Below are 25,305 nucleotides of genomic sequence, written 5' to 3'. Positions count from 1 at the left end.
TTTATTTTGTTTATTTATTTTTTGTGGTGCTGAGGATCAAACCCAGGGCCCTACATACGCTAAGCGGGCACTCTACGGCTGAGCCACAACCCCAGCCCCTGTAATGTGAATACTATCTCAATAAAATAAAAAATAAGCCATGCAGGCCATATGTGCCCTGCACTCAGCCATCTAGCTGTGCCTGAGTGCTAGTACCCAGCTGTCCCTAGAACTCGAGCCCCACCATCCTCAGCCAGATCAGGACTCTCTGGGCTGTGGCTAAGAGCCCTACTCTCCCTCCACCTGCATCCCCCTTCTGCTGCGTGTCCACGACGACTCCTCTCTACCTGATCTGCCCTCACCAGCTGCAGACGAGCTCCACCTCCTGACACTGTTCCCTGCAGAGGGGACCCTGATGGCTCACCTCTGCCCACACTGTGGCTTCAGTCATTTAGCAGCAACCTCTGAACCTTTGCACCTCACCGAGCCATTGGCAGAAGCCCTGATGACCCCCTCCCTACCTTCCTCCTCCTTCACCAACCTTGAACAAACCCCCACCCATCAGGCATTCCTGCCCTTGGCCTGATGCTGGGGGTTCACCTCCCATCTAAGTCTGACCTTGCTTTGGGGGAAACTTTCCTGGATCTTCAGCCCCCACCTCAGCCCCTTGGCCCTTAAACATGTTCAGTCTCTCACCAGTCAGGCCAAGGGTCAATTCACCCTGACCCTGACTTTCTTCACTCTGCCTCTCTCTGACCTCCTGGTCAGTTGTCTAGGAAGAGAAGTTTGCAGGTATCTCACCCTGCATGGGCAGTGGGCTCCACCGCCTTCAGGAGCAGATCCAGCACTATCCTCTGAGTCAAGGCCCTCCTCACTTGCCAACCCACTCTTGCCAGTTTTAAGGATGTACCGCAGCAGTGCAGCATAACCCATGGAATTATCCTCACCCACCCGTAGGCTTTGATAGTGGCATAAGATGCAGACCTTGGCTGGGTGCAGAGTTGTCCCTCATGGTCAGTCTCTTGGACCCCAGCCCCTCCACATGTGCTCAGTCTACTGTCCTCCTACTGCAAGAGGTGACTGTATGCAGCCAGAGGTCCTCCTGGCATGTGACCTGGCTCTCAGAAACCAGTTTCCCACCCTCTTTTCTTTCCTGCTCAGAAAAATGGAGAGAGTTCCCATAGTTCAGCAAATCCAGCTGTCTCCACCTAGGATGAGACTGGGTATTGAATCCAAGGTCACAAGTGAGGGGGACATTTGGGGAGATGCTGAGAAATTTAGCCAGCCACCACCCACCTAAAATGCAGAGGAGCCAGGAAGATGGTTTGGGACTGCCCTGCAGTTGCTACAGGACTCTGGGTCCCAGGTATCCCTGTCCAACCTGTGGGCTACAGCTGTGCTGAGACCTCCCAAGCCCCAACAAAGAAACCCAGAGAAAATGGACTGCAGCAGTTCTGATCAGGTGAGACTCAACCTCTCCTTGATTGGAGGGGCTGAAGGCCCACGTCCTCTTGCACACACTTGCTACCCAGACCTCAGCCGAGTCCTGGGGAACTGAATACGTGTAGTAGAGAGGCTGAGGCTGTGGAAACCCTAGGAGCCCTAATTTTGAGCACCTCTCTCTCTCCCTTGTCTCCAGTAGTGTGCCCAAGCCTTTCCTGTCATTCTCTGGCTGACCAATGATTTCTGTTCCTTAATGTCTTATTTTCTTTTGTTTTCCCTGGTGCTGGGTATTGAACCCAGGCCTCATGGTAGAGCATGCTGGGCAGTGCTCTACTACTAAACTACACCTTAACCCCTTAAAGTTCTAGTTTTTGTTGTTTGTTTGTTTGTGCTGGGGATTTAATACCGGTCACTTTACCACTGATCAACATCCTTAGTCTTGTCTCTCTCTCTCTGTATGTGTGTGTGTGTGTGTGTGTGTGTGTGTGTGTATTTTGTTTTTTGTTTTTGTTTTGTTTTATTTTTGAGACAGGGTCTTGCTAAGTAACCAAGGGTGGCCTCAAATTCATTATCCTAATAACTCTGGACCAAGTCTCTGGGATCATAGGCACGTGCCACAGCAGCCGACCTTTACGTTATTTTTAAGGCTCCTATCTATGGTTCAAATGCCAGTCTTGTGTGAGAACTCAAGCTGGCATTGCAGTGGGCAACAGGGGTTGGTACAATGTCTACCCCTTAGCCCATCCAGAGTCAAAGAGAGGTTGAGTCTCACCTGATTGGAACTGCTGCAGTCCATTTTCTCTGGGTTTCATGACTGTTGACTCTTCCTCCTTGAGATCCAAAGATACTCCCACTCCCAGGGATTCATCATCTGCAGACCCTACTCAGAGACTCTGAGAATCCAGAGGCCCACCTCCCCACAAGTCCATTTCAATTCCTGCACCATCTCCTTGGGAGGGAGAAGAGGAAGGGGCAGGGGCCAGGAGAGAGGGGAGTGAATGCCTTTAGTCCTGGTGCAGGAGGCAGGATCCAGTTCTACCACCTGCCAGAGCTGAGCCAAGTCCTGGCCTCTCAGAGCCTCAGTTTCCTTGGCAGGCCCTCTTGACAAGGTTCATGATTTGCACAAGGAGCTGGGTAGGGAGCCCAGCATACTAACAATTTTAGCAGAAATTGTCATTATCCAGTGTGTCCTCACTGTGTCCCTGTGGTACAAGGGGAAGACAGCAGGCCTGACTGCAGACCCTGGGAAAAGGGGGCAGGAGGGAGGGGCAGTGTCCTCAGTGACCTGGTCCAGCGTCTTTCTCCAGCCTGAAGCTCCAGTAGGAGCTGCTCCTGGGCTGCCCACTGGGGCCAACTTAGGCACAGCGGATGTCAGCTAGTCCCTGAGACAGAAGTGTTAGACCAGTGGAGACCTAAGGGTTAAGCCAGGCCTGGGCACGAGGGTTAGCCCAGAGAGACTAAGGGTTAAGCCCATGGGGGCAGGCTGGGGGCAGGCCAGGGGCAGTGGCGGCGCGGCTGCCCAGACTTCCCGGACGCGCCTGGCGCCGCAGCCGCCAGCCTCCGGGGACGCAGCCGGCGGCTGGGGACAGCTCCACCAGCCAGTGCCCCCTCCAGCGCCCCCTCCCGTCTCCGCCCCCGCTTCTCTCTGGGCCCACAACCATCGTGACTGACAGGGACTGTCACACAGCGAGGCGCCCACCATCCATGCTTCTTGGCCAAGATTGAGAGGTCCTGCAGGACTATCTGACCCATGTCCAGCCAGGGGGCTAACCTGCCTGCCAGAGGGAGGCTGTTGGCTGACCACAGTAGAGAGAAGTCCTGGGTCTGCTCAGCCCTCCCAGACCCCAGAACCTTGCCCACCATAAGCAGTCGGGGTGAGCTTGCTCTCTGGCACCTGCGCCTCCCAGCTTCCACCCACCCAGCCACACACATCCCACCCAGGCCTGGGACCTTGGAGTGGGTGAGCAGGCCAGAACCCCAAATCCCACCGGCAGCAATGCAGGTTCCCTCACCAAACACCTGGAAGTGACCAATGGCAAGTGTTACTTTGTTTATTTTTCTTAGTTGTAGATGGACACAATACCTTTTATTTTGTTTATTTTTGTGTGGTGCTGAGAATGGAACCTACTGCCTCCTACCTGCTAAGCAAGTGCTCTACTACTGAGCCCCAGCTCCAGCCCCAGCGGGCAAGTGCTACTTTGAAGTGTGGGTGTGCAGTAGCTGGTAAGATGGGCATTGTTAAAAACAGTGGATTAGCAGGGTTGAGGACGGAGGATCTCAAGTTCAAGGCCAGCCTGGGCAACTTAGCAAGATCCTGTCTCAAAATTTAAAAATGACAAGGGCTGGGGGTGTGGCTCAGTGAGTTCAGTTCACAGTACTGCAAATTAAAAAAAAAAAGGAAACCAAACAGAAACACATGGATTCAAAGAGAATCTGATTGCTGTGGCAATTTTCAGAGGAAAGCATCCCCACTTTTTCTGTTTGGATGCTGGAGTTACACATCTGCCCCTCCATACTCCCACCTGTAGGGCCCTCAGCCCTAGTCAGGACGTGGGGGATGGCTATGTCCTGGTTTTGCCCTATCTGGACAGGGAGACCTGCTCTGCCTTCCCTGCCTCCTCACTCCCATCTGGAGTGGCCAGCCACCCTGACGGGGCTCTTTCCTCCCCAACTGCCAGTCTCCACTTATGGAGAGGCAGGATTCCCCTTCCCCCACCCTCTGGAGAGGAAGACAGCAAGGCGACCACCTGCCCTGCTCCCTCATCTATCACCCTGAACTGTGCTTCACAATAAAATTACTCATCCTCGGTCAGTGATAAATGAAATCAGTCTAGAGGCGACCACACGGAGTGGGGGTGGGGACTCCCCATTCAGGGGCTCCAGACCTGGGTGAGGGAAACCCAGTCAGCTGTCTTTGTGTTAATGCACAGCCTGGCCAGGGCCAAGTCAGTGGACTGTGCATGCCTGGAATGCTCCCGGGGTAAGGGATTCTGTGTGTGTGAGCTGGGGCCGGGAGGAAGCCATCTGAGGTAGAGGGTGTGGTGTGGTAGCAGGGAGGTGGCCAGACAGGCCACAGGGGACAGGAGCAGAGGGACCAGAAAAATGGGGAAGGGCAGACCCAAGCAGGAACAGCCCTCTGAGAGCCCAGCCTGGGGCTGTGGAAAGCCTGGAGCCTCTGGACCTTCAGATATCCCGCAGACCTCAGCCCTGCCCACAGCCAGCCAGAAGGACTGTGCCCTTGGTTGGCTCTTCTCTTCTGGTTTCAGTTAAAGAACCATCAGCCAAGAATGCCAGAGTGCCATCCACTGGGGCTCCCGTCCAGTTAGAGGAAGACAGGATTTCTGTGGGAGTCAGAATACCACGGTTTGGATGTGTTCAGAAGCTCCAGGAACAGGATGCTTTCTGACTGGAGGATCCAGGAAGCTTCCTGGCAGAAATGGCATTCAAAACTGGCATCAAGGATGCAGAGGGTTAGAAAGAGGGACCCCAGGGCTGCTCTGTGTCTCAGGCCCTGATGAGTGGTCTTCAGTGCCAGGTGCAGGGTGGGGGCTTCCTGTTCTGCCACAGCAGGTGGAAGAAAGTCTATGCCCTAGAGGTAGAAAGTAGCCAGACTTGGCTGCTGCAGGGGCTGCAGCCTCCCAGCCCCTGCCCACAGAGCCCCTTCAATCTCTCCCTGGGGAATGTTCAGGAAGTCCCAGGCCTAACCAAAACACCATAGCAAAATTGGATTGGCAGGGCTATAGCTCAGTAGCAGAGCGCTTGCCTAGCATGTGTGAGCACTGGGTTCCATCCTTTGTACCACACAAAAATAAACAAATAAAATAAAGGCATTCTGTCCATCTGTACTACCAAAAAGAAAAAGTGGGTTGGCAGCTGTTGGGGCTGAGGGTGTGTTCAGCAGGTTGCAGAGGGCATGGGGTCAGCTATGTTGTGCAGCCCAGGCACTGTGAGAGGGCTAGCTCAGAGATGAGGTGTAGCATGTATGAGGCCCTGGGTTTGATCCTCAGCACCACATAAAGATAAATAAACAAAATAAACATGGAGGGAGGGATGGAAGGGAAGAGAGAGAGAGAGAGAGAGAGAGAGAGAGAGAGAGAGAGAGAGAGAGAGAGAGAGAGAACACCCTCACAGGTGTGCAAAGAAGCAAAAAACACAGCCCAGCAGGAAAAGAGGAAACCAGTCAACTGAAGGTGACCCAGAAATGATAGAGATGACCTGGGAGGAGACAAGTACATTGGGACATTCACTACAACTCTGTCCAGATGTTAAGAAAACAGAAAGCAGATGGAATGTGGTCAGACTTTTTGAAGCCTGAAGGATGGAACTGCCCAGCATGCAGGGCTGCAGGGGCCACCCCACTCCACCTATGACACCTGCACACACCCCAGACACTCAGTACATACTAATTTTGTCTCCTTTTATCCTCATTCCCATTTTACAGACTGAGGTTGGAAGAACTGACAGTCTCTCCAAGGCCACACAGCCAGGAAGTGGTGGGCAAACAGCCGTGGGCGCAAGGCCTACCCTCTAGGTTCCACATCCTCACAGAGATGAAGTAGGGCTGCAGCCCAGGAGGCACCTGGAGGGGCTTGGCAGGCAAGAGGCAGAGGTGGGTGCCAGGTCCCCATTCCTTCCACACCCCAGCTTTGCCTTAGCCTTGCACTCCCCAGCTTGGCTGGGAGCCTTGCAGGAGGGTGCGTGCTTCTGTGACAGTAACCACCTGGTCACCATCTGGGCTGTGGCCTTGGAGTTCAGCCCCCAGCCCACACACCTCAGCAGCTGTACTTGGAGGTGCAGACAAAAAGCCCAGGAGACCAGGCACAAAGCCCACAGAAGGCTCCCCGTACCCCCACCCAGACCCTAGCCAGCACCATCCCTTTCCTCAGGGTCTCCTCAAGCCCCTGGCTGTTCTGCAGGTGATGGAGCTCTGACTGCCTAAGGCACTGTGGCTCCCAGAGGGGACTTCCTCTCCTCTCTGGCCAGGGACTAGGCAGTCTGTGCCCCTTGGAGAGCACCCTGATAAGGACCCCACCCTCCCTGGGCCAGTGCTTTGCTGGCATGTGAGGTCTGGCTTCACTAACAGAGAGGATCTGAGGCTCAGAGCACAGCACTGCAGCTCCCATGCCTGTTGCAGCCTCCTGCTCCAGGGGTCACACTCCCAGAAGGGCTGGGTGGGGTAGTGCTGAGCCCCACCGGGAGTCTCCAAGAGAAGCAGCAGCTCAGGGCCAGCAGAGGAAGCGGGGGACCTCTGCCAGCTCCCACCAGGTCCTGACAGCATGAGCGATGGTGGTCCGAGCGATAAGAAACTAATAATTCATGTTTCCAGCTCCCGAAGCCGGCACCAAGGGAAGGCTGAGCCGAAGCCACCCCCACACTGGAGCAGCCGCAACCCTTTATTGCACAAATTATTAACGACCAGAGAATGAATGGCTGTAATCAGATCAGGGCTGCCAGCACTTTTCATTTCACTTATTTGTATAAATCCTAAAGTCAGGGTCTGCCCTGGGGCACAGAAAGCCAGCCTCCTGCTGGCCAGGTGCCCACCCAAGACAGAGCCAACCCTCCTCCTACCCCACCCCTGACTCCAGGGGGTGATGAGGACAGAGGGCTCCAGAGGGCTTAGGTGGGGGCCATGGGTTCATGGTCACCCATGGCAACTCCATTTGGCAGTGGGTCCCTGGGCCAGAGCCTGAGCTCTGCTGTGACTGTTCTGAACAGGGGCTCGCCCACGGCTGAGGGCCAGGCCTGATACCAGGCACAAGATCTGCATCCTCAGCACAGATGGTCCAGGCTGGCCCTCTCCAAGACTCCTGCCACAGCTGTGGCCCCGCCCGACAGAGTCCCTCTCTCTCCCACTTACACCAAATGGCATGCCTCTCAGGCAGGGCTCTCCTTGGCGGTCCTTTCCCTGTTGGGCCAGGCTGGAGTTGGGGACAAAGACTGTGAAGTTTCCTTACAGCACCTGGGAGTGAGCCTGCCAGCTCCTCTCAGGAGCCCACTTTCAATCTCATTGACCTCTCCTTATACTCCGGCACATAAATTCAGATTTGGAGATCTTATGTTCCATCATAAATTGGGCTGGCAGACTTCCGATCAACAAGATAAAGCTGTCTCCTGTGAGGTGGATGTTTTATTACTCTCTGCCTCAGTGCTGCATGTGGGGGCTGGGGTGGGAGTAGGAACTGCACTGTTCAGAAGGCTAGATGGTGCCCAGGGCCCTGAGTCCCTCCTGCCATCACAGGCTAGGTTCTAGGGAACTGGGCAGCCCCTGGACCTGGCCTGCAAATGCCCACACACCACTGGAGTGAGCAGCCATAGATGAGCCCTGCCTAGGTTCCCAAGGCCCTGTGTTGACCGTTCATGCATACGGGTGAAGTACGGCTGCAGATGTGTGCACCATTCCTTCCAGGTGGCTGTCATCAGGTCATGAGCCTCTGCATCTTGGCTCTGCACAGGGCCTCAACACATCCCCACCTGGGGCCACAGCTGGGGTCATGGCCATTCAGCAGCAGAGTCCTGGTCCCAGGGAACAGCACTCAGGGCTGCCCCACCTGCCCTCACACAGTGCAGGAGATGAGATGGTCCCAGGGGAGCCTGCCTAGTCAGGAATAGGAACTTACACATCCAGAGGGCCTCACCGGACATCCATGCACAAAGCCACAAGTGCACCTCAAAGGATGTCATTGTCAACCTGCCCCCCAGGGACTGGGGCTGGGTGGCAATGGGAGCCTGGAATCAGACTCGGTCTATACATCAGGAAGCCAGGACAGTGATCTGGTCCACCCAAGCTTCCTACCTCCAACAATCCCGACATGACAAAGACACCGGTGTTGATGAAGGGGCTGCTGGCCCTCCAGGTGGGGCCTCACGTGTCCATGCCCTCTTCCTTTTTTTAAATATTTATTTTTCAGTTTTCGGTGGACACAACATCTTCATTTTATTTTTATGTGGTGCTGAGGATCAAACCCAGCGCCCTGCGCATGCCAGGCGAGCGCATGACCGCTTGAGCCCCCTCCCCAGCCCCCATGCCCTCTTCTTGATGCAGCTGGTTCAGAGGTGTGACCTACTGAGCACAAGGTGACAGTATTATAGCATGAAGAAACACTGAAGGGACAGCCCCAGACAACTGGGCAGCCTCGGGCTGTGTGAGGGAGCATGCTCCACGTCAGGCACTCTGCATTGAACACCCACGTGTTGTCCCCGGGTACACACCTGTGTGCGCACCACTGCTCCCTGTCACTCACCTGAGTGTATGCTGCTGTTCTGTGTTCTGTTCCTGAACACTTACCACTGCTCCACCCCAAATGCCGTGTGCAGGTTGACTCAGGCCACACTGGGGCAAGGACATGAGACATTGGGGGGCATCTGGTACACCGGCCTGCACCTGGGCCACCATCAGTGTCAGGCTCTCAGCAGGTGGCCTTTAGCTTTTTCTTGTGTCCTTCTACCCAGGAGAAGGCCAAGGCTGTTACCAGGCAACTCTGACTAGTTTTCTCTATTTTGAGCTTCCATATCTGCTTCTCCTAGGCCTGAATCCTGCCCTGTGGGGCCCCAGACAGCAAAAATTCCCCACAAGCCCTCGCTGGTGGACAGAGAAGGCACTTCACAGGAGAAACATAGATAAGCATCAGGAGATCTCAGGCAGCCAGCACTTGGTCTGCAGGATCTCAGACCCTCTATGGTGTGACCACTGCCTGTCGCTGTGTGTTCGTGGGCACTCTGCCTCACCCTTGTGTCAGTGGCAGGGTCCTCAGAACAGCACCACATCCCACTTATGCACCCTTAGATCTAACCTTACCTTCCAGCTTGGGCAGTGCTTGCTGAAGACCAAGGATGTCTACCTAGGCTTCTTCAGCAGAAGACTTTCAGGTATCTCTCTCTGATGAAGAGGGTACCTGTGGCAGTACCCTTTTTTTTCAGTAATGAGGATTGAACCCAGAGGTACTTTACCAATGAGCTACATCCCCAACCCTTTTAATTTTTTTTTAATTAGAGAGAGGGTCTTGTAAGTTGCTTACATTGCCGGCTATGTTGCTAAGGCTGGCCTGAAACGTGTGATCCTCCTGCCTCAGCCTCCCAGATCTGTAGTCCAACTCTTAATAAGCTTCTGGGGACAGGAAGGTATGTAGAGATTCCAGGGCAGGTGGTAGCAGAGGGGAGCAGTCAGCCAATGGTGCTGCCCAGGGACAAGGTAGCCATGTCAAGTTAGGAATGGCTCAGAGAGCCCAGAGCCCAGCAGGTACCAGATCAGGGTATGAGCTGGATCCACCCATGGCCACATTGGGTTGCTCCATGGGCAGTCCTTAAGACACTGGTACCTGCCATGTGCCAGGGTGTGTCAGGAAAGACACTACCCCAGCACTGAGAATCCACCCTGCAGCCTGAACAGCTGAGGGGGCTCTCAGATGAGTCAGAGCAGCAGCTGACCACCTGACCCCTTCTAGCCCTTTCCTTTTCCCTCCAGCACCATCCGTGATGATTCAGCACATCCCACCCAAGGTTTTCTTTGTGAAGGAACTGCCCAGATGTCCTCTTGTTTCCACCTGGCAGTCTGGCAGAGATCCCACCTGTACCCACTCCTCTCCCCACTTGGGGATGACCTCTGCCCCAAAGCTCTGCAGACAGCATAGCCTAGTGCCCCTATCAGGACTTCCTGGTGGGCTCTGGCCCTAGGGCTCACAGTGCCTGTGAATTGTACACAGAGTGAACTCTAACCAGCACTGCTGGCCTGGACCAATGAAGGCCCAGATTCCCAGAGTAAGGAACATGGGTCCCTGAGGCCTTCACACCGTATTTGTGCTGAGTGTCAGCTAAAGTGAATGGCAGGAGGCCAGGGCAGGCACACATAAGCACACGAACACCCCTCACGCAGCATTGACACACATGAGCACAAGGGGCTCCTCACTCCACCCCTGCTGACATACCCTTGGGACATGGAATGGGTGAGACTGCACTTAAGGCCTGTGTGCTACTTAGCTCTGGTGGCCCTGAGGGTGCACAACATTTCTACAATAATTTGAGCCATGAGGGAGAGAACTGCACCCTGCCCCCGCATCCACTCTGCAGGACAGCAGCTGCACCAATGCACCCCTGTGTATGCTCTAGTATCCAGACTGGGCCCAAGTGCGGCCATACTGTCTGCAGGGAGGAGAAGAATATAAACCACCCTCACATCTATCTCAGTGAGAGACAGATGAGATAGATTTGGGGGCCTCAGGGGGCACTAGAGAACTCATTTCTTTCCCTTTGCTTGGCTCAGAGTTGATGGGAGCCCTGAGGGGTTTTTTCCTCTGTAAATGGTTTCTGCGCTCCAGATCCATTTACAGAGGAAAGTGTCTAGGGTGTGCAGGGGTTTGGTGCTCCCACCTCCCATAGCTGCTCTGCTGACTGTTTTACTTCAAGCTAAAGGCGGCTTTAGAAGGTGGGTTTTGAGACCACCTCTCATTTTCAGATGGGAAAGTAAGGTCCCAAGAAGGGCAGAGAAGACTGGGTCATGCAGCTGCTGCAGGAGGGTCTGAGGCTCTGCACACCTGCTTCAGCCTCCCCAACAGAGTCTACCTTTCGGTGGGACCACAGCACCAGGAAGACTGCCCTAAGATGGGGGCTGCTTCTGCCCCCATGTGGTCAGAAACAGGCATCTCTGTCCCTTCTGCAGAAGGTCCGAGTGTACAGATCCATTGGTGACAGAGGATTAGGCCCATGCTGCCAGGCCAGGAGGAGAGGCCTCTGTGATGCCTTGAGGGTGAAGTCAGGAGTGCTGAGCACCTGTGCATCACTGCGCCTGTGTCTGGACACTGCCTGTGTTGACACCCTTGAACATGACATATGACTGTCACTGCACAGGTAACGTCACTCCAGCAGTACAGGGCGCTGTGGGTGCCTGCTAGAATTCCTGCATGTGTGCATCTGGACAACAACTGCATGGCCACAGGAGTGGGGTGAGGCTGAGTTCAGGCCCTCTCTCTTTGTTCCTTTAAGTGGCAGAGACTAAGGTAGTGGACAGCCCCAAAACACCTTCCTGCATGCTGAGAGACAAGGCATGGCTTCTTTTCAGCTCATAGCTAGCTGCCCAGGTAAACCAGCAAGGCAGCTCTCCCTAGGTCTGGAAAGGCCACATTCCTGAAGTTTCTAGCTACTTTGCAGGAATGTCTGAGGGAGCCTCATCTGGCTAACCACTAACCCCTGACCTTCCAGGTTAACTCTTTCTAGACCAATAGTGCAACCAACTGGGTGTCACCTGTGCCTGACACCCTGCCTTGGCAGGTGAACATGTGGACCTGGGTCCATCTGTGCCTGTGTTTCAAGTCCCAGTCTCGGGATATCTGTGATCTGTATCTCTTAGCACACATCCTGTCTGTGTTGGTGCTTGTGGGAAGCATTTGAGGATTTGTGTGCTCCATGAACCTGTCCGATGCATTCAGGCTCAGCAGCTACTGTGCTGGCACACAAAAAGAAAAGGGCAAGATGGAGGCTAAACTTGGAGTTAATAGTAATAAGAATAATGCTGAGGGAACATGAAGAAACTTAATGAGATACTAAATTTAATCTTTGACTGACAAATTTACATAGTAAAGCGACTTTTTATCAATGTCAGCCAAACAAATTATGATCCTATGAAAAATGGTTCAGCTAGGTTTTTTCCCCTCTCCTCCTTTTAACCTATACAATGAAAACAAATTTAAAATAATTTATTCAATGTATACATTATTTTGTACATTTAAAACTTTCTATTTCACACACATGACCAAACAAAAAATATCAATTACTTTAACACATCATCTCTCAGAATACATATTATCCTATAAGAACATGTAGAAAACATATAATATTATGTTCAAAGTGAAAATTAAAATTGAACAAAGGGGTTTTGAAAGCTATATCTTCTCCTCCAAAATATTCTCAAACTATGGAATTGTTTCTACTTTGCCTTCTCTTTGAGATCATAGTCTTCAAAATATAGCAGAGACCTTAGTCTTATTTACCAATGAGAAATACTTTGAGCAAAAGTAGTCTGGTGCCATTTTAATAGCTTTTTTCTGAAGTACTGCTCTAGCATTCTAAAACTTCTTATATGTGCCCATGTCAAATTTCAGTTACTATAAAAAAATACCTGCGACTGGGTGACATCAAGAAAAGAAGTTCATTTTTGGTTCATAGTGCTAGAAGTCCAAGGCCAAGAAATAACAACTGGTGATGGCTTTTTTTTCTGGCAGAATCCCAGGTGGATACGGGTACCATATGGAGAGGCAGCAAGCATTTATATGTGTGTGTCCTCTCTCTTCCTCCTCATCTGTAAAATGGGCTTAAGAAATCCAACCTCATAGAATTGTCTTGAAAATGAAATGTCACCAGGAGTACAGATTGCTAGGCAAAGTGTATGCACTGCATTGAGAATTGTATAAATGATATCTACAATTTTTATTTTTATAGTTAGTATTATCATTATTCCAGGAAGAAAAACAAAACAAAACAAAACAAAAAAAAAAAACCTCAGTAAATGCCAATATGTAGGCAAGCTCTGGGTAAAAAAACTACCTCAGTGATTTCATCTCAAAGGTTATTTGGAAGTGATCAGTTAGAAAGAAAAAAATCAAAATGATGGAAGCAAAGACAGAATATTAGCCTGTAAGGCAACTTCTGAAAGGTGGTATTGTTCAGTATACACACTGAACAGGCATACAAGGTAACCCTTCTTTTAATTTAGAGAATAAAAGACTTTTATAAGGAAATACGCTTTTAGCCTACATCATAAAACCGTAATATTAATTAAGCACTTAATGTTGTCAATGCCTTACATGAATATTTATATCTACATATCAGAGTATACACATCTATTTACTCATGTGTGAAACACGGCACAGAGAGGATATATGAGTTACTCAAAGTTACACATCTTCTAGCTGGTAAATACAGTATTCAAATTTCTGTAACCTGATCCTCAAACTGATCCCTTAGACTTCACTGTTACTTTTTTTAAACTGATGAATGGAGTTAGAATAAATAAATGCACAATCCTAGAATTATAAAAATGTTTAATAAGCAAAATATAAAAAGCAATAATAAATCAAAAAACTCACTTTGGAAAATAGCAGCTTATCACATCACTGACTTCTTAGAGAATTTTTTTTTAAATGTATATATTTCTAGTGTAGGTGGACACAAAACCTTTGTTTATGTGATCAAACCCAGGGCCTCACTCATGCTAGTCAAGCATTTCTACCACTGAGCCACAACGCCAGCCATACAGAATTTCTAAAAAAGAAAAACAACATATACAATTCAGAAAACATCCTGTGAGTTATAGATAAATAACTTATAAGTTTTTGTACCAGACTAAAATCCTTTTCATAGAGAGTAAGTCAGAAAAGTGGTATCATTTGTTTTGCCAAAATTTTTTTCACTTCCAATTAGCTTGGTCCATAAGTAGCAAAATAAGTTATTATCATTTTAAGAGCATGTTAGGACTATAGATTCTCATTTACCTAATTGCGGAGAAAATTATTTTAAAAAAAATTTTCCCCTCAGAAGCATTATAAGAGTAAACATTAAATATGCATAGAAGATACAGCTAAGATTTTTCCTGAAGTAAATAAGCAATTTTTAAAGAAATATAACTGAAGACAATTGAAGTCAGTATATTTAACTACTAGGATTCTATTGTTTATTTTACTCACATAAAAAGAGATTTGAAATATGACATTTTTCCTGTTTGCACACTGAAAGTCTGAAATTTATGATTTGTTACAGAAAGGTTTTGAGAGTGACAGAGGTATAGCTTGGTTAAAACCATAAAAATAAAAGAAATCTGAAAATTACTCAGGAAGATAAACTTATACTATGCTTCCTTGTCATAACTTAAATACATTTCTTAATCAGAAATAGGAAAAACCAAAGATTATATATATATTATGGAACCTCTTATATTTGGCACTTAGAGCATAATAAGAACCCTCAAAGCTGTAATTTCAAAGTTATCAAGAGGATACAAACACAAGAAAAATAAAGGCAACTAACTGCTAAGGTGAGAGCATTGACATTCGTACTGTTACTCTTTCAATTCCCATCCAAACTGCTTATAGGAATGACTGCATAGACTGTATCTTTTGCTGCAAAATACTTCTGCCAAATCTGTATAGAAAAAAAGAGGGTGAATTTGTTAAATAACTAATCTTTTCAACCTATGCCAAAAAAATTGATAACTTTCATTGCTCCCAATAATATACAATTTGATACCAATAAGGAAAAACACACTGTAGTGCTTTTATAACTAATATATAATTACAAAGAAGATTTAATGCCACATGGTCTTCTAAATAATTAAGATTTTACTCTTACTAACAAATTTTATCAGAGAAATTGATTTTATGATGTTTGAAATCACTATTTTCGAGATGTGCCTTGTGTGTGAGATCCTCTTTTTTTTTTTTTTTTTTTGGATCTTCTTTCTTTTCTTCCCAAACCCTCATCTCCCTGCCAAATGTGGGCCTGTTTCTGAATGACATAACATCAGTCATTCAGAGATCAGGGTCTGGCATCAGGAGGACATGGATGTAGATCCTCGCTCCAACAATTTGCTAGCTATGCTACATTGTGCAAATCATGAAAACTCCCAAAATAACATCATTAAAATTGCAATAATATCAACCTCACAGGATTGGTGTGAAGACTAGATGAACAAGTACAAATTTGTGCTTGGCACAAAGTAAGCACTCAAAGTAATGCTAGCCTGTATTAGTTATTCTTGCTGTGTTATAAGCAGCTTTTGAAATCCTGCTTCCTGAAAGTCTTTCATATAAGGAAGAGACAGAATATGCTGGGTGACTATGGTATATATCAGACAGAAGTCTTCCCTCTGCCTGGAATCAGAGAACAAAGACAGCACAGTAAAACCTTATCATGTAAATACCAAATTGTAAGGAATAAAAATTTATATAATAAAATTATAAAATTAGAAAATAGGGAAAAGAGAAATATGCCTATAGTCTTACTACCATAAAAGAAGCACTTTTTTCATTTTTGATAAATCTGTGTCTAGTATGTCTTAAGAATATTTTTCTGTTATAGTATAGATACAGTACATATGCAATACTGTGTCTTGCTTTTTAAAAATCTCTTAACATATCATAAACAGCCTCTGTATCCATATTTTTACTACTATTATTTTTATTGTCTTCTGTACTTTTTATGTAATTGACTCTCACTGAAAACCCATCTTCACTATCTCTGGCCCCCCAAGTCTTTCCTGTTCTCTGAATCTGAGCCTATACACTTTTTCTTTCACATATTCTCCCTTGATCACTTCAATCAGAAGAAATGAAATAAGGCAGAAGGATATAACAGACACATTCTAGGCTCAGCATGACATTATAGACAGCATAGAATTCAGAAAAGATGTCATAACCAAAGTGACCTCTGAGTGAGCAGGTCTTTAAAAATGGGTCAACCTACCTCAGAATTGCTCTGCTCTATCAACATTCTCACTTAAATATAAGGCCCCAGGATGACGGCTCACTGGTAGAATAATTATCTAGCATGTGGAAGGCCTTGGGTTTCATCTCTGGTACCACACACACACACACAAGTCCCAATTGAATATACTAATTAAAGTGTAGTCTAGCTAAAGAAAATATAGCACACAAAAGGACTCATTACCTCCTAGAACTTAAGCAAACCACTCAACTAATGCAGCCTAAAGTTCCTTTGTCTTTTTATAAAAAAAAAAGCATGTCAAAACATTGTCTTATTTTAAGGAAAGCATAGTCTGATAATTTTTAATTTAATTTATAATATCAGCAAAGTTTATGAATCAGCATTGAAATTTATGAGACTAATTCCAGCTTCATCAACTATAATGTGAGGATAGCAATACTGCCTTCAGAGAGTAGTCATGAGAATTTAATGAAATAAGTCATATGAAGAATTAGGCATAATACCTGACTACTCCTTTTATTATTATTTTCATAATTAGTACATATACCTAAAATAAAATTCATGAAATGCCAAAAATAGCTTCTTAAACTCTAATTAGAGAAGACTGAGGCATGAAAATGTAAGTGGCAATGAAAACCAAGGAACATATGGTGGCCAAATAGGCAGAATAGATGATGAGTACTTTGAAGAAAGGAGTTCAGGAAGCTTCTTGTGAAAGGTTCTGGAATAATGGAGAATTACAAATGCAAATAAAGGAAAGAAAAGAAAAGAAAAGAAAAGAAAGAAAGAAAGAAAGAAAGAAGAAAGAAAGGAAGAAAGCAATGAGAAGTTACTTAACATTTGCAAGCATGTTCCCAATATAATATTTATTTTTATTCTTTTAAGAACATAACTATAGCCCTCACTCTCTGCCAGACATTATTCTAATGCTTTAGCGAGCTTAATATGTTTAATTTTCAAGTAGCTTTCAAGAATGTACTGTAGTTATCTCCACTTTATAGTAGAGAATCTAAGGCTCAAAAAATTAATAGACATGTCCATGTTAGACAGCTAGTAGGGTAAAAATCTAGGATTTAAAACTGGCAGATTGGTTCTGGAGTCTCTGTTTGAACCAGTATACTATGATTCCCTATCAGGCAAGCAAAATTTAAGAGAACTCAGCTGGTGAGGATATGATATATAAAGGGAGAAAAATGGGAGCGGAAGACCTACTAGAAAGATAATGCAATAATCCAATATAGGGTATTGATGGTTTTATATTAGATGTAGGTAACAGGAATGAAAAAAATGAAATAGAAGTATATTAGTTAGGTAAGAGTAAGACCAAGAAAGACAAGTTTGCTAATGTTCATATAATTTATCTCGTTTTCCTCATATTTCTAGAAACTGTTTGCACTTTCCACTTTCAGATTGTTTCACAGAACATGTTTTCATGGAATATGCCAATTCATTTTCATTTGTTATTTGTTTTACTTCTCCTGAAGTTGGGTCTTACACCATCTAAATGTTGAAAGATTAAACTGAGAGTCTTAAAGAGAAAATAAAAAGCAATTAACACCTACAATAAAAAACCCTCCCCACAGCTTTATTCTGGCTCTAATTCTTGTAGGAAACAAAATATTTTTTTTCTTTTGCACATTGAAACAGATCTTCAATAAGCAGAGGAATAGTATATGAAAAGCTATATAAGGAACTGGAGTTCTGGCTCACTGGTAGAATGCTGGCTGTCATGTATGAGGTCCTGGTTTTGATGATCAGCACCAAGTATAAAATAATGATTAATATTTATTTTGGTGGTGCAGGGGACTGAACCCAGGGCCTTTTACATTGGAGGCAAGAACTCTACCAACTGAGCTATATCTCCAGCCCATGCTTGATCAATGTGATTCTGCAACCTGTATACTCAGAAAAATGAGAAAATATATCCCATCTGATAAAAATGTATGATATGTTAAGATCATTGTACTGTCATGTGTAACTAAGTAAAACAAATAAAAAAGTAAATTAATAATTAATTAAATAATTTAAAAAGAAAATCTGTATGCTCAGAGACATAGATTTCTCACCTAACAGAGTCTTTTATATATCTATTCTTTAGGAATATCTATTAGTTCTCCGTGTTAATGCTTCACAACATTACTATAATATCCTGAGGGTGTAAAGGCCCTTTCCTGGGGGCTGTTCTGTGAGTATCACTTATGAAGTTGGAAACAGACAATTCTGTGTTGGGACCATTCTTTGAGGGAAGACAAAAATGCTCATGACAGGTCACAAGATGGAGTCACGTCCTTCCATTAACTGTCACCCACTCCACAACAGCCACTCCTGGAATTCCCAGTGCTCAGAACCCAGTGACCTCATCTTGAAGAAATAATGGGGCTGGGGGCCTTCTGAAGACTCCCATTGGTGGAGCGAGGAGTGGGTGAGTTCATTCTGTCCAGAGCCACAGTCCTGGTAACAAGCCTCATACGAATGGACTCCTCAAGCCTCAAAATTATGGATTCCCCAATGGAGGACCTGGACATTCCTGGTTGTAAGTGCCCCTCTCATCCTTAGAGAGTAGGGGAATAACCTTTGTAGGCATGGGGTGGTGGTTGCCTCCATAAAGTGCTAAGCAGTTCATAGATAGACTCCACCAGAAAAGGGAGGACTCCTCGAAGACAGACAACATTCTGCCCAAATATAAAAGATACATGGGAGTCTTTGTCAAGTGGGGAGCTTTGACGTCCTCAAGGACCTTGCCCTTAGTGAGACTTCTCAGTCTGAAAAACGGCATGGGTCCCGGACTGGGAGCTGGAAGTTCTAAAAGAGTCCGCATAAGTCATGGCCCCTGTTACACCTAGTGTTCCTCATCTTTCAAAGGCCAAAGTGGACTCTCAACTTCCTGCCAAAATAGCTTGAACTCTATCAGAATACAATGTGGCAAGTCTTGCAAGAGGGAGGGAAAGAATAAATGGATGACTGAGCCAAATCAAGGAGAGGAATTAGAATCAGTTCAGGACTCAAGCTACAGCTGTCAGACAACTTATCTCTTTTCTTTTTTTTTTTTTTTTTTACTGCCTCAGTGTGGGTCCCATTGTACTTTGTATGGCTGGGGCTGGGCACTCTGATAATTGGTGGATGCATGATGTTTCTACACTGGAGGAAGAAGCTGCAGCGGGAGGAGCGTGCCCAGCAGTGGGTGGAGGTGATGAAATCTGCAACATTCACTTACAGCCCATTCCTATACTGGGTCAACAAACAACGCAGATATGGATTGACTGCGGCCATCAAGACAGGCCCTCCCAGGGCTGTTGCCAATGCTGAGATTAAAGTCCACATTTCAGATATTATGTGGGAGCAGGAACTCCCATAAAGACAGATGTTATGACTTCAGAGTTAGCAGCCCCAAGGCAGAGGACCCTTTTCTCCTGCAACTTGCTTTGGTGGCTGCACAGCATCCCCTAGTTAACCCAATGCCAAATCAACAGACCACATCCCCATTCCAATGGTCTTTCTGGAGATACCCTCTGCCCCACCCCTCTGAATGTCAAACCAACCTCACATGCTGGACTACTCTGGCACCTAACTCTTTCTTAAGTCTCCTGAAAGGCCTATCCACTTTTAATCCCTTCAGACACTGTCCCATGGGGTGAAGTATTTCAATGTGTCTCCTCTGGCTTCTCAGTTGTAACCACCTCTCACTGAAGGAGGTAGCTTCAGCTACCAGAGGTAGTAGTAAAGGGAACTAACCTAGAGCATAAGATAATTACATAGAGGTCAGAGCCCGTAGATTTGTTACATTATTAAAGATTTTTGAAAAGTGAGAGTCTTTTGTGTCTCATGTGCTGGTAGAAGGGCAATGTCCTTCCTCTGTTTGATGGGAAACAAATCTCACTAATACAGTGAGAAATGGAGGCTGACTTAGAAGAAACACATTGAACCAGTACTTGTGGATGAGCTCAATTACCTCCATCAAGTGTTAAATGTGTTCAAGACCTTTGGTTAGGTCCCCAAAGGCACTGCTGTTCTATAGGATGGGAAGTACAATTTCCACAAGAGTGAAAGTTGCTGAGGGCACATGGCTATGTGAGTCCCACGGTGCCTATGCCATTGGCCAAACAAGTCAGCATGAAGGCAATGAATCACACCACACTATGGGCTGAATGGCTGGTATCTAGTATATATGAATTTGGATCTGATGGATTTTTTAGGATATCAAATAAAGGTTTCAACTCTCCTGTTGGTATGCCTAGATAAGGCGTTACCCAATTTATGTCTCCTAATAACTTTTGAAAGTCATTAAGTGATTTGAGTTGATCTACTAGTATTGAATTTTGGGGGGATGGACCATGGTTGAGGATCATAGAACTCCTAAATAATTAATTGGAAAATTTAATTGTACTTTATCTATTGCTATCTCTAGATTATAATTTTTAATGAGTTTGTAAGAGTGGCATAACATTCTAGCAATCTGTTTTTATCTTTGTGTGCTAACAATAAATCATCCATATAGTGAAATATTTGTAGTTTAGGATTTTGATTTCTAAGTGGCTGGATTGCTTTGTTAACATAAATTTGATGCATAGTTGGGCTGTTAGCCATCCCTTGTGGTAGTACTTTCCATTTATATCTCTGATCAGGACCTTCATGATTCAGTGCAGGGATAGTAAATGCAAAACTTGGACTATCCTTAGAATGAATTGGAATTGAAAAAACAAAAATCTTTAATATCTATAGCTAAAACATACCAGGTTTTGGGGAAAGCAGACAATTGGGAAATCCCCAATTGCTGAGGGCCATTACCAAGTAGGAATGGCGCATCGAAATTTCCTTGCCAAGCGTACCCCATGCTGCTTAGAGGACATTCGATGGGACATTGCATGCCTGCTTTAATAAGGTGACCTTGCTCAAGGACCAAGGCGGATCCGGGTTTAGAGCTGATCAGGTTTGAGGAAGTAACCGGCTCCTTGAGTTTAAGGCATTGCCAGTTTAAGACAATGGGTTTTAGGGAAGTTGAAAGTTGAAGATTATTGCTGGGATTAGGGTGTTCCTGCTGCTTGTTCCCATTGAGTTCTCGTGAGATTAAAATGGGATTTGGAGAGAGCCTCGTGGAGTAGGTGAATTGTGCGGGAGACGGCAGAACGCAATTGCCCCTGGACCTGTGTGGAGGCGGTGTGAGAGGGGAATAAAGAATTGCTGTTTGAACCTACAAAGCTGTGTGGTGGCTCGTGATTCTGGTGCCAATTGGTGCTTGGCACCCAATTGAGCAGGTCCCATAATAACCATCTCATTATTAATGGCTCTTAAATCTTGCAATAATCTCCATTTACCAAATTTCTTTTTAATGACAAAAATGGGAATATTATTTGGAGATATGGAAATTGTATATGTCCCTCCGCTAATTGTTGTTCGACCAGATCATGGGCTTCTTGTATCTTTTCTTTAGTCAGGGGCCACTGAGGAAACCATACTGGTCTTTCTGATTTCCAAGTAATTTTTATTGTCTCAGTGATCCCTTCTGAAAATCCAATCCATGTTTATTTATTTCTTGATCTATTTGAATTGGTGCTGCTATACCTTGTTCTTGTTCTACTAATCTTTTTTTCTTTCCTAAAACCTTGTCTAGCCCTAATAGTGGGCAAATTATGATTGATGTTATTTGTTAATGTCAAATCTAATTGATCTAGGACATCTTGTTTTATGAGGTTGAAAGTTCTGAATGTCTCTCAGTTGAAATGTTTCTGTCATTGTTGTCATGATTAGACTGGTGTTACATGTGTGGATGAGGAAGACTACAAAAGTAAAGCACTCTTCTCAGAACCTTATTGTGGGTGTTCACACTATAAAGATAATTACTCTTGATGCTAACTTTAGTCACCTGACTAAGGTAGTGATGGTGAGGTGTTCTAGAGTAAGGCTCTTCTGTTTTTCTCCTTTCCACTGTGTAGAGATAGCCCATATTTAAGGAGTACAGATTATGCTTTACTTTTTTGAGAAGAGATAATCTAACTTTGGAATTCTTATGCATAGATTTTTTTTTTTTGATGTACTTTCTGGAACAGTCCCGAAATTTATATTTCATTTTTTTTATTTATTTTTGTTTCAATTAGCTATACATCACAGTAGAATGCATTTATGCACTTTGATATATCATACATAGATGGGATATAATTTCTCATTTTTCTGAGTGCACATGTTGCAGAATCATATTGGTCATGTAGTCACATGTACACATACACTGATAATGTCTGTTTCATTCTACTACCTTTTACATTCTATTAATTATAATTATGTAAACTTCATTTTTTATACTTTGCTGGTATATAGGATATCTTATAATATAGTTTACAGAGGGAATCCTTAACTTTTAGGAACATTTTGAAAACCAAACAATTTATAAATATTTATTTATTTATTTTCTTATAGTTTATAAATCTGGTCCAGAAAATAAAATTCAACTACATGTGTGAAATGATACATTTGATTTATATCAGAAAGTGAGAAAATCAACACTGTAGCCTCATTAAAAAATACCAGTAAAGGCACATTTAAGCATCAATACCCCAAAACACTAAAGTTATGCTTTTATCCAAGCACTTCCCAAATTGTTAAATTTTTTTTTGAAAGTTAAATTATAATACAGGTTTTGAAGCCCATACCATAAGCATAAGACTACCATTTTAACTACACCAAGGCAGAATAACAGTATATCTTTCTACATCATTTTCTGTCCTCATCCCAAGTTCCAGGAGTCACTGCCTAGTATAAACTCTTTTTACTTCTCCAAGATCACCTCCTATCAATCTCACCCTATATATCGCTGGGTCAGATATACTGAACTCCACCAACCTATGGGGATTTCTCCCCTCTGTGACATTGCTTGCATGTCCATCTTTTTCTCTTTTTTAGGTCACCTCCACTCAGGCTTTTGGTCTCAGTTTAAATGCTACTTCCTCAGGAAAGTCATTCCAAGTCTTCCACTAAGTCATGTGCTCCTGATGTAGGTGCTAGAGTATCACCCTACATTCACTTCCCTATCACAGCATTTACCATACTGTATTATAATTACTTTTGTCCATCTCCTCATAAATGCCACTGTATCTTGGATTCATTTCATTTGCTATTTTTTATACCAGAGCTTAGAAAAGAATGCCTGGCATACTGAAGATGTTTAATATGTATATTCATACGAACAGTGTTTTAGAAGAAAGAATATTTCAAGGCATTCTTAAAGTGATCTAGGAAATATTTAACTTCATCTATGTTCATTACCAAAGAAGAAGGCTGTATGCCAAAGGCAACTATCTTATTCCTAAATTTACCCCAAGAATGGAAGCTCTCTAATTTCTTCCCAATTGCTGGTCAATGGAATAAAGTAAATAGGGGCTGGGGTTGTAACTCTGTGTAGAGCACTTGCTTAGCATGTATGAGGCACTGGGTTTGATTCTCAGCATCACATAAAATAAATAAATATAGGTATTTTTTCTGTCTACAACTAAAAACAAAAAAAAAGTTTTTAAAAATTCTATGATTCAGTTAAATTCTTAAATTAGTACATTTTAAAATATTTTATTTCATCTCTTTCTTGCAGGTAATTTCCTTGATTCTCACACCCTTAACTACCAGGTATAAAATGCTATTTACAATTTTTTATCTCTAGGTTTCACTTTCCCCCTTATCCATAATATCCAAATTTCCAGTTATCAATAACATTTTTTTACCTGAATGTCCCACAAAGACACAAATTCCTTGAATTCTCCCCTTTCTTTTATCTTGTGTTCCCAATTTCAAATGATGACATCATCATAAAGTCATTGGAGCTTCACAGTCAAGTTATTTTACTGTAGCTATTTAAACATAGTACATGGACAAAGAGTATTGACATCACTGTGAACCTATCCAATGCTAAATCTCAGGCCTTGCCCTTCTGCATCTGCATCAGAACCTATCTTTTAATTCCCAGGCAATTAATATACACATAAAAATTTTAGAAACACTGGTCTGTAATTCCTTCTATCCCTACCCCTATACATCAACTCTGACACCAAGTCTACACAGCCAAATATAGAGGAACACCACAATGGCCTCTTAGCTGATCTCCTTCTTTAGTCCACTGGTTCTTGCTCAGAATATCAGAAGAGACACTCTTATGTACAGCTATAGTAAGATCACAAAGTTGACTGGCTAGAACTGTGTATAATACAGTTTGTTTTACCTATGTTGCATTCTAAAATATGGGGATGCTTACTTAACTGTTACATGGAAAAGCATTCAACAACAACAACAAAAAAATAAGAGTTTAAGAATCACTTTTCTTTTGTCTTCTTGTTATAATCATTCTCCACATTGTCCTCAAGTTTCTTTCAAAAGAACAAACCTGATCATGTTATATACCTAACATCTTTCAGTGGCTTATCCACATATCCTTTACTTCTATACCTCTGCCTTTCTGTTCATGCTTTTTTTATCCATTCCTCCTGGCAAAAATTTTTGTCCATTTTCTGAAGTCCGGCTGAAGGGTTCACTAGTGAAGAATCTTGCATATAACTGGACTCCTTTGGTAAAAAAAGAAAAAAAAAAGAACTACTTCTCTCCCCTGCCTTCCTTTACATTTTGTTCATCACATGCTCATGGCCCTTATGGAACAATATAAAGTGCCTCTGGATTTGTCTCTCTTCCCTAATGAACAAGAGTTTGTCTACAGAAATTCTCTATATTGGTCACAGAAAGATGATCAAGACTCAAAATATGTTTAAGAAATCAATTACCAATTATATTTGACATCATTAGAAACTATAGAGTTTATTGCTGGTAATGGGAACACATTTGTAAAGTAAAAATGAAGCTCTATGTACTCATAAGATACAATTATTTAGAAAATAAAATATCTCAAGCTATATGCATTAAGATACAGTGTAATTTCAAATATGCTTGAGGACCTAATTCCACTCACATAAACACAATTAACCTTAAAAGTTCACAAAAATATGGAGGCCCATACTGCTACATGTTAGAAAACATAAATGTACAGGAAACCCAGAGTAATTTTGTGATGGAGGAGGTAGAAGTCAAGTTTGTCAGTTGATTGTTTGTTTGTTTATTTATTTATTTATTTATTTATTTATGGTGGTGCTGGGGATTGAACACAGACTTTGTGCATGTGAGGCAAGCACTATACCAACTGAGATATATCCCCAGACCTCAGTTGATTTTTTAAAATTACATATTTTGTCATAAAGACAACAGTAAATTTGAGAAGTATATCAATAGTCTTAAAAGTTAAAAGAAGCTCATTTTATGCATATTACTTTTCAAGTACAGTTAAAATTACAGTAAAAATAACATTGTGTACTAATTACAAAAATTTGCCAAACTCATACCTCCAATAATCATGTTATTTCAACAACCAACATGCTGTAGTTCATTAAAACATTCATCAAAATTCAATGATTTAGGACAACAGTCATCTAA

General features: G+C 44.3%; 2 long non-coding RNA genes across 9 annotated transcripts in view; one reads left to right on the top strand and one right to left on the bottom strand.

Annotated features, from left to right (window-relative positions):
* The window catches only part of LOC144374697 (uncharacterized), a 52,657-nt gene that overhangs the window by 9,129 nt on the left and 18,223 nt on the right, over positions 1–25,305 (bottom strand). For 3 of the 8 annotated variants that reach the window (XR_013434029.1, XR_013434036.1, XR_013434035.1), the window contains exon 5: positions 13,438–14,550. The exons of 3 other annotated variants lie outside the window; for them this stretch is intronic. This is a non-coding gene — a long non-coding RNA (uncharacterized LOC144374697). Of the gene's footprint in view, positions 1–13,437; positions 14,551–17,617; positions 24,390–25,305 lie in introns of those variants that run through there. 2 more of the 8 variants (XR_013434030.1, XR_013434032.1) reach the window with 2 other exon arrangements.
* Positions 5,753–6,861, top strand: LOC144374698 (uncharacterized). The gene is made up of 2 exons (XR_013434037.1): positions 5,753–6,031; positions 6,749–6,861. It is a non-coding gene; the product is annotated as an uncharacterized LOC144374698 (long non-coding RNA).

This window comes from Ictidomys tridecemlineatus, unplaced genomic scaffold (assembly GCF_052094955.1).
Source record: "Ictidomys tridecemlineatus isolate mIctTri1 unplaced genomic scaffold, mIctTri1.hap1 Scaffold_827, whole genome shotgun sequence".
Classification (NCBI taxonomy): domain Eukaryota; kingdom Metazoa; phylum Chordata; class Mammalia; order Rodentia; family Sciuridae; genus Ictidomys; species Ictidomys tridecemlineatus.
Note: the sequence above shows the minus strand (reverse complement) of the source record. Positions and strands in the feature narration are given on the sequence as shown.